This window comes from Pinus tabuliformis, chromosome 6, assembly GCF_031772625.1.
Source record: "Pinus tabuliformis cultivar Carrire ecotype Pingquan chromosome 6, CPIR1, whole genome shotgun sequence".
NCBI classification, from domain to species: Eukaryota; Viridiplantae; Streptophyta; class Pinopsida; order Pinales; family Pinaceae; genus Pinus; species Pinus tabuliformis.
Window position 1 is genome coordinate 152373682 of NC_142292.1, and position 10214 is coordinate 152383895.

Sequence of the window (10214 nt, forward strand, 5' to 3'; positions counted from 1 at the left end):
GGATATTTCGACAGTGCTGCTGCAAATGGACTATGCAACTATGGGTCCATCATCTCCACTAGCCCCTCCATGGCCCATCATTTCCACTAGTTTGGGGGTGTTGGAACCAACACTGGAGATGAAGTGCTGGCGCTATGGGGGGTACTCTGTTGTGCTAGCTGGCTTGCACTTGAGGATATCATGGTGGCAGGAGATTCGAAGATAGTGATTGAATGGGCTACTGGTAGGGCCTCTCTGTAGGTGCCTACTATCCTCCACTGGATGGAACAAGTCAATATGTTAAAGGCCTCCTTTGCATCCATCCATTTCTACCATATCTATAAGGAGTAGAGTGCCCTTACGGATAGGTTGTCTAAAAGAGGATTTGTTGCGCCTATTGGGAGGATTTTCTATGAGATGCTTATCAATGACACCATTCTCAGTGGTGGATCATTCCCCTTCTAGTAGCTCATGTTTTTGAATGCTTTATTCCTTCAATTATTTATGGTGACAATCTTGATTTTTCCACTAGATAGTATGGTTGTTGTATATGACACAACCTTCCTTTTTGTAATTGCCAGATTTTTATGTCTACCTTATCAGTTGGTATAACTAAGAGCGATCTAGTTACATGTTGTGTTTCTTTTTCTGTTGGAATGATTTTGCAACCCAATGTTGTAAATGTAACACTCTTTTGTTTTATCAATAAAATATTGTTGCTTTTCCCTTTGGGAAAAAAAGTGTAGTATTTTTAAGTTGATGGACTACTAACATGAAAAAATTGTGGAAGTCTTTTGTTTTCCACTTTTATTGCTATATAGTTTAGTATGAATAAGGAATTCCAATCATATGACCTTTTCATTTCATTAAAACGTAACTAATTTTGTGTGACAAATTATATAGAAAAAAAGATATTGTAACAATATCTAAATAGTTATTTTGAATTTCACTACTCTAATCTTCATTGTTAGATGTTACTAAGAAAAATTCCAATTTTTAAAAATCTCAACCTATATATATTAAATTATATAAACATTACAAATAGTTTAATTATTCACTTTTTCATCATCTTAAACGTTGGAACTAACTATAATATCTCCACGTCGTATCAAGATTGATCTCGCAAAGGTTCACTAGCCAAATCAACCTAAAACATATTCCATAGCAACTGATGATTAACATTTCAAATTGATTAAAATCCACCTTGAAAAAATTAAATAAATTTTAATTATCAATAAACCCCATTCATATATATAATTCATACACATGTCATAATCAAAAGTAATATTTTTTTTCTTGAAGGAACGAGTACTCGGGCAACAAAATGTCTCTATTAACTTGCTAGACGACTTCTTCCTTTGTGGTCTAATAGAGGCTCCACGGTGAATCCTCGAGTTCATGTTCTTGCAAACTGCCTGCCTAGTGTAAAGGCGCGGGTTTCTTGCACAGGATATGCTCGATTTAAATGTGCCTTAGTCTTGCCGGAACTGATGTAACATTCGCCAATAATTTTTTTGAGAGAAGGAACCACGAAGGCCAACACAAACAAGGACACTTCATGATTTTTCTGAGAGAAGGAACCATCAAGGACGAGACAAACAAGGAAACTTCATTGTTTTATACATTAAGCCCATTTGGCCAGCAAAGGAATGACTCACCCTGAAATCAATAGGACACAGGCTTAAGGCTCTGATTCAATTGTTCCACTCTACTGGTATCAACTAGTGCAATAAAAACTAAGCGTTTCCCACAAAAAAATATAACCGCGTGACAGGTGAGAGTGCTTACCACCATACTACAACAACAGGAATTAATAAAATAATTCCACGAGAATTAGGAAAGTAGATGAAATTAAGGGAAAGCAAACAGAAATTGCTTGTTGGCTGGCAGTACTGTTTGTTTGTCTCTCAAATAAAATGTAATGACCTACTGTATTTTCAGATCCAGTTAATGCAAGAAACGGAAGGGTATTTTCAAAAGCAGCATACATGACCCTTCGACTAAAAAACCCGAAAACCTAAAATCGAACAGAAAAGGAAATGAATTTCTTGTTGATGCACCAGCAATCGAAACAAAATTCAGATCCAGTTACTGCAAGAAAGGGAAGGGTATTTTCAAAAGCAGCAGACATGAACCTTCGAAGCGAAAATGATGTAATTTACTTGCACCAGCCGGGAATCGAACCCGGGTCTGTACCGTGGCAGGGTACTATTCTACCACTAGACCACTGGTGCGAATATGTACATAAAATTTTCTCTCTTTTTACTATTTATAAATTTTCTTGTGTTAATCCAATTTGCGAGGAACATGGCCGTTTATGTTTCCACTTCACCTTGCCGGAATCTCCAGTCATGCCTGTCATATATGTAATGCCGGCACAAAGGAGTTGGTGTTTGATGCAGAAGATCTCCCGTCGCAAATTTTGTGATGTCCTTTGCTCTCTACCGAACTCCGACGAGTTTCCAGAACAGCCTTGATATAAAGTTGAGCCCACATTTGATCCGTGGACTTGTTCAGAGGTCCCTTCTCTCGAATTTCCCTGTCCGTTAATGTTTCTCGACTATGACGTGTGAGAATTTAGGCAATATCAGTTTATGTATAAATATTTTTGTTTATTAATAGCGTTTGAGTTAGAAAAGGTTTCAGCTACCTTTACTTTGAATTTAAGTTTATTTTCCAGTTTTCCACTCAGCAAGTTAGATTTTTCGGACTAGGTAACCTTTTGTTTTTTGTAATTTCAAATTTATTAATTTATATAAACATAATTATAGATATATAACTTTACCAAAAACATTTCTTTTTAAAACTATCGTCTTTATATTCATGTTCACATATTTCTTTTTAATACTATCATCTTTATATTTATGTTCACATTTATATTATTAAGGTACTTTCTATTATGATTATTTTATCAACTATTTAATTTTAACTATTAAAAAGAAAGTTTCGTTGAATTTTTACTTAGAAAATAGATATTATATTTATTAATTTCCAAACGATCAATTTTTTTTTAATAGTTATATAACTTTCGCATCATACAAACTTTTCATTAAGAGGTTGTGCACCAATTGTTTTTTTCCGTTGGGTAACCTAATCCTCTAAGGGTTGGTGTGGACGTTGAACAACCAAAAAGAGTCCAAGAAACCACTTGGAATATGAATCCAAGGGTCGCACCATGTACTATAAATTTATATCATTTGTTAATAATAAAGGTACTCTCCTGTTTATCTTTAATATTCTGTTGCTGCCATGTGTGTGTTTAACAATAACCCAATATAAGGTAGATCTCACATAAAAACGTAAACATGTAAACATTAATATAAATGTAATGTTTGGGATTTTTCTGAACGGACGAGAGCAAGAAAACCGGACGAAACCCTATCGACTCCCATGGCCGCCTCTGCAACCCAGCGCTTCGGCCCAAAAGAGGTCGGGGAGGGCTTTCCAGGCCAGGAGATCTCAATGCACAGCGCCCAGATCTACGCTATGACCCTTTACGTTCACTCATCTGCAAGTTATCATGGCTCTGGAGAACAGAAGGTCTTCAAACGCGGAATAATAAAGACTGAAGCAGCATCCAAGCTCACTGCAGAAGGGGCCAGAGCAAACCACCTCCAGCAACACATAGGAATGCCGTATTCACTGAGCAATAACAGAAGGAAGCAAAGGATTGGGGTTTTCGGCGCCAACAAGGCTGGATCTGCAAGTCCATTCACCGGATCGGCCACGGCAACCCAAGAAAGGCTGCTATATGGAGCCGCGCTGTCCTCTCCCACCGTGGAAAGGCTTAAAATCTCTGGTTCAGCCCCGGATCTAACCGATCCAGCCCACAATCAACAGATGTACCAAGACACCGTGAAAAGGCTGAGATTGTTCAAGGCGCTCAGCATTACAGAGGGCAAGTCAGTAAACGAAGCTGGCCGTCGTATGGCCATGCGCAGGGTTGACGCTGCTTTGCTCACGGATCACAGCGCCTTTCGCTCTGGACTCATAACCGACAAGGAGGTGGCAACGAGGGTCATAGCCGAGGGTTTGAAGCCTCGCAACACACCGGCTTCAAAGGTCATAACGCAGAATGTGCCTGAAGAGAAACATGCATTTCAGATCCAAATCAATCTCTCGGGCAAAACAACATTGCTATGGGTACGCGCAACAGATCTTGTGCAAGATCTTTTGCAAAATCTCGAACATCGACTGAGGATCCCCTCCTCTTACCTCAGATTGCTATATAAGGGTAAGCAACTTATGAATCCCCTTCCTCTCTCTGCTTACAGTATTTTCAAGGATGCTTCTATTGTGGCTACCTTTCGTTTAAGAGGTGGCTCCTTTAGGCAATCCTCCTCAGCTCCCTCCTTCTCTTATAAAGATGCAGTCCGCAAAGACGCTGCCCATCCGCAGCCCTCTGCGGAAGCAGCCCAACCTTCTGGGGCTCCAAAGCCATTTTTGGTAGACAAATCAGAGGAAATTCCTTCCATCAATCTCTCACATTCTGGGATTGACGATCGCTATCAGCATTTTGCAGAATCCACACTTATATGCAGATTTAACGGGCTTTGGCCTCGCACATCAGATCTATACCAGTGGATCCACACCAACTGGACTAAAAAAAGCGAGATCTACTTATGTTCAAAAGGATTCTTCATTGTGGCTTTTGACTCAAATGAAGATTACCAGAAGGCCTTAACAGGAGGCCCCTGGTTTTGGGGCTCGGCTGGGCTCTTTCTCACCCCCTGGTTTCCAGACTTCGACCCTTCTACAGCTGTCATCACCAAGATTCCCATTTGGGTCAGGCTCCCGAATCTTCCGGCGCATCTATGGCATATCTCTGTCTTCTTAGCCATTGCAGACACTTTAGGACGCTACCTGCAGGTAGATTCTACACGAAAGGAAAATGGACTCTTCACCTACGACAGAATTTGTGTAGAAATAGATATTAGCAAAGGACTGCCGGATCAGATTAATATCAAGTATGGCGATTTCCTCTGGACTCAAACCTTGGATTATGAGAACACAGCCTTCCGTTGCCGCCATTGTCATCAAACGGGGCACCTCCAGAGTTCCTGCACCCAGCTCCTCGACAAAAAGAAGAACATGAATCGCAAACCCAAATCCAAAAGCTGGAATCCTTGTGTGCCTCCCCCTCCTATGGACGATACAGATTCCTCTAGTTCGGATGAGGAAGAAATCGCAGCAGATGGGCAGAATATGGAGATTCTGATGGACGCTCCCTCGGTCGGTCCGACAAACCCCTCTGCCCCTCAGAGCTCTCAGAAACGTTCTCATTCATCTTCATCCTCAGACTCTGAAAAGGATATTCAGCCGCCAAGGCAGAATAGTTTACAACTTGTTACGGCTCAGCCAAACTCTTCTGGATGGGTCAAAGTAAGCAATACAAAAGGCAAAAAATTTCGTGTGGCAGCAACTGCCCTCTCAGGGTAGCTTCTCTCTATGAAGTTCTAGCTTTTTGGTTTCCCATGTTCTCTATGGTCCTTTCCTTGTTTGTCACTGTGAAGCGAAGTGGTTAGCCTTTCACCTTTGGCTCCCTTGCTTTTCTCCCACGCTTGCATGCAAGCTTGATTGTACTATATATTTTTCTTCTCTTAATAGAATTAGTCTTTACTCAAAAAAAAAAATATAAATGTAATGTTTAACATTTAACATTTAACATTTTTAATTTAATGTCAATCCTATTTAAAAATTAATCTAATTATTATTATGTATAAACACAATATAAATTTAAAAGATAAAAAGGTTTATGAACACTTCAAAAAAAATATGGTAAATAAATAAAAATATAAAGAGGTATGGTAAATGAATAAAACTTTTTTTTTTCTTTTCTATATTTACTCCATATGTATGGTAAATAAATAAAAATATAAATAAACTAGAGGTATGATAAATAAATAAAACATCATTTATATTTACTCCATAAACCTCTTTATAAATGTATGGTAAATAAATAAAAATATAAAGATGTATGGTAAATGAATAAAACCTTTTTTTTATATTTACTCTAGAGGTATGGTAAATAAATAAAAATATAAATAAACTAGAGATATGATAAATAAATAAAACATCTTTTTATATTTATTCCATAAACCTCTTTATATTTACCAAAACTAAAAAAAGAGGTTTTATTTAGATGAAGCCTATGGGCCAAATACCATGGGAAAAATTGATAAGAAATGCAGAAGACAGAAGTTTAGACAAACACACGGGAGCTCACAGGTGCAGATCACCAGGAGCTCCCTCCAGCAAATGCATTCGCTTCATCTTATTCATTAATCATCAGGAATTAAATAGATACATAGGCAAAAACAGATTCCTAATTAATAGGAACTGAATGTCAAATAAAGAACAAATCATAACTACGTAACCTATTCTCCATTAATTTCTAACAAAAATACCATATTTATAAAAGAGGTAGGGTAAATAAATAAATATAAAAGAGGTATAAATATGTATGGTAAATAAATAAAAATATATCAAATAGGATTAGAAATCAACATCTAATTATATACCAAGTCTATGGACCAAATACCATGGTGAATAAAAAAAAATGATAAATAAAAAAAAATATAAATAAACGATAGATATGGTAAATAAATAAACTCTTTTTATATTCACTCCGTACAAGTACATTACATATGTTACATGTCTTTGCAAGTGCAAAGACCCAAACAAGAACCAGCCTGTTGTGGGAATGCCATCAACAGGAAAAACAAAGCCAGGATCAAACCAATTCACACGGATTTCCAAAAACTTGAAAACAGGAAGGAGTGTTAAACTCCCAAGGACTCTCTGTCATCCACTGACAACTTTAGAGCTTCTGCAAAACTAACAAACCCCTCCAAAAGTCGCAGAGTTCCGCTAAACTTCCACTAATCCAGACCCGACGGTAACACAAACCACAGTTTAAAAAATTTGAAATCCACCCCTCTAAAGAAACGACGACATTTCTTCACTGTTGATCTATCCAAGATCCAATGGTCACAACACTTCCCGACTACGAAACATGCTCCTCGACTGTCAACCGTCGATCTCGCTCCACCAGATCTAACGACTCACACGTATTTCGGCCGGTTAACTTGCGCACTTCAAATCCGCCCGAAAAGCGGTTTCCCTCTCTCACCTTGCTGATACGTGTCACTGAGTGAGTGGAATCAGAGCCAACTGGGAAATACCATTTACGACTTTTCCTCCACCCGAAATCCACTTGTGGGTTTCCCAACCCGTTTCTACTACTCTGGACCCGACGGTAACTCAAACCAAAATTTATAAAAGTTTGAGATCTGCCCTTCAAAAGAATCGTCGGCACTTCTACACCATTGATCTATTCAAGATCCAATGGTCACAACCCTTCCCGACTTCGAAACAAGCTCCTCGACTGTCAACCGTCGATCTCGCTTTGCCAAATCTGACGGCTCACACCTATTTCTGCTGGTTAACTTGCACACTCCAAATCCACTCGAAAAGCGATTTCCCTCTCTCATCTCGCTGCTACGTGTCACTGTTTGTATGGAATCAGAGCCAATGGGGAATTATTTCTTGCGGCCTTTCCTCTGCCCGAAATCCATTTATGGGTTTCTCCAACCCACTTCTTCTCGTTAACTGTCGGGTAACTCCCTCGCCCAAACACCATAGATCTGATTCAACCGAGATCTATCGGTCCAAAATTAATCTCCACGCCACTGCGTCCTTGGTCTTCCTCCGCTGTTCTCGACCATCTGCTCAAATCCGTTGGAATACTGATGCCAATACAATCTACGAACTGTTGCCAATCAACAAGCAAATAGTTTAAGCACCATGTACTCCCGCCTGTCTCTTGAGCCTCATTGATCCAGCCTGTCGATCCAACAATCCCTATCTTTGGCAGCCTGACAGAGGCAATCCTCTAACAGTTTTCCTGGGGGTATCAGCTCCCAAATGAGCCGAGTGTCCCTTTCCTTACTAATCACTCCTTCATTCGCCAGACGATCAACTAACATATTAGCTTTTCTTTTTACATGGACAAAGTGTACAGTTTTAAGGTTTGCAGGTGGGTATAAATACGAAGAAAGACCTGTGATAGCCTCCAATGTTTGAACACTTTATCCGGTGCCATACCATTGCATATTTTCTTGGTTGCTCTAATAATCAATTCTGAATCTGCTTCAATGATGAAATTTTGTGAGTTTGAGTTCACTAAGATTTCCAGGCATTGCTCTAAGGCCATGAGTTCTGCCATGTTATTAGTGGCCTTCTCCAAGTGGCCATGAAAGATCTTCTTTATTCGTCCCTGTTCATCTCTTATAACACCCCCAAAACTAGCTAACCCTGGGTTGCTCTTAGACGCTCCATCTGTATTGATTTTTAGGAAACCATGTGGAGGAGGCTTCCAAATATTTATATCTGCATTTATTTGGCTCACATCCTTAATTATGCTCTGTGGGCCTATAGACTGGAGACCCAAATGCAGTAGTATACATGCATCTCGGGGCAGAGGAGGGTCCGTGGGAAGTTTCCACAACAAGATTTTGACTGTGTCTTTGAGCTGCCTTAAAATTTGATCAATTATGTGTTGGGGCTTGCTTGCTTTGTTCTTGAAGATCCTACTATTATGTTCTTTCCAAACATCCCAGATAACAAAGCCTGGAACCAAAGTTCAGGCTTTATTGATGATTTCATTCCTGAGAGGTTTTTCCTCCAATTCTTTTGAGTGTTGGAGATGCTGAGTCTATCCCTATCAATGTGCCTAAATATTGAAGCCACCCATTCCCACACGGTAGAGGTGAAAGGGCAGAGGTTGAGAAGGTGATCCATCGTCTCCTCTTGTAAGCCACATAAATAACATTTGGATGGGCCAGTGAAGCCTTTTTTCAGGAGATTCTCCCAAGTTAAAATTTTCCTTTGATGAACTAGCCAAATGAATAACTTTATTTTCATACAGTGGGGGCTCTGCCAAAGATTCTTGATCAGGGTTTTGGTAGTTAAACCTTGTTACTACCTGTTTATCTTCTTTGAGGTTGAAGTTTTCTTCGGTGTTCCTTCCCCATATTAGTTGGTCAGGCAAGGAGGAAACCAAAATCCTCCTATGTTCTAGCTCCTGAGCAAGAGAGTCTGCCTGGGCCTTCAGAGGGCTCTCTTCACTGTGGCCTAGATCCTTCCAAATTATCCATTTTCCATTGTTCCTTACTTGGTCCCAGAAGTCATTTACCATGTGTAGACCTTTGTTATCAGTATCATGCTTGAGAGCTGCTAATTCATCCTTATACACGTTGGGTTCCTGTTGCCAGTTATCCTCCCAAAACCGAGCCAGGTTCCCATCTCGGATCTCCCAGAAACTATGCTACTGAACAATACCTTTATTTTCCCAAGCAAGGTTCCAAATGTGGGAGCCCTTAATATGCCCTGACATTCAAATGTGATCCTTCTCATACTAATTCTTGGCATATTTTTGTTTCCAAAGCTTGGCCCAGGGGGTTTCCGATTCCTTGATCCACCTCCACCAGAGTTTAGCTCCCGAAACTTTGCTGAGGGTTTCAGGGTCATGAAGCCCCAAACCACCATGGCTCTTGGGTTTGTAGATCTTGTCCCAAGCCACTAGAGCCCATTTCTTTTTCTCTTCTCCTCTGCCCCATAGAAAATCCCTTTGTATGCTCCTAATCTATTGCTAAACTCCTTTAGGTGCAGTTAGAGCTGAGAACATGAAAATGGGAATTGCCTGCAAGACAGCGTGTGTGAGCACAAGGCACCCTGCCAAATTTAAAGACCTGCATGTCCATTTTTTGATCTTGTCCTGAAGTTTATTTGTTATTGGCTCCCATACTCCCTTGCTTAGAGGCTTATCTATGAGAGGTATGCCCAGATATTTGGAAGGTAACCGGTCCCTTTGAAACCCAAGAATCCTGGTGATGTTTCTCTGAATAGCAATGTCAGTGTTAAAGAAAAAAACTTTTGATTTATTGAGACTTACCTCTGTGCCAAATACCATAACAAAGTAATTTAATATTTGTTTGATCGCTCTGGCTTCCCTGACTGTGGGTATGCCCTGCAACATTGTGTCATCCACAAATTGTTGATGAGTATTTGCCTCTCCATCCAAGGTGAGTTTGATACCCTGGATTCTTCCTTCAACATTTTCCATTTTAATCGCTCTACCTAGCCCTTACATCATTACAACAAAGAGGAATGGTGATAGCAGATCCCCTTGTCTGAGAACTCTGGAGGGAGTGAAAGTTATTGAAGGAGCACCA

General features: G+C 39.8%; 1 non-coding gene across 1 annotated transcript; it reads right to left on the reverse strand.

The window, feature by feature from the left end:
• Positions 1–2142: 2142 nt before the first annotated feature.
• Positions 2143–2213, reverse strand: TRNAG-GCC (transfer RNA glycine (anticodon GCC)). Its single transcript has one exon. It is a non-coding gene; the product is annotated as a tRNA-Gly (tRNA).
• Between the last annotated feature and the right edge of the window lie 8001 nt (positions 2214–10214).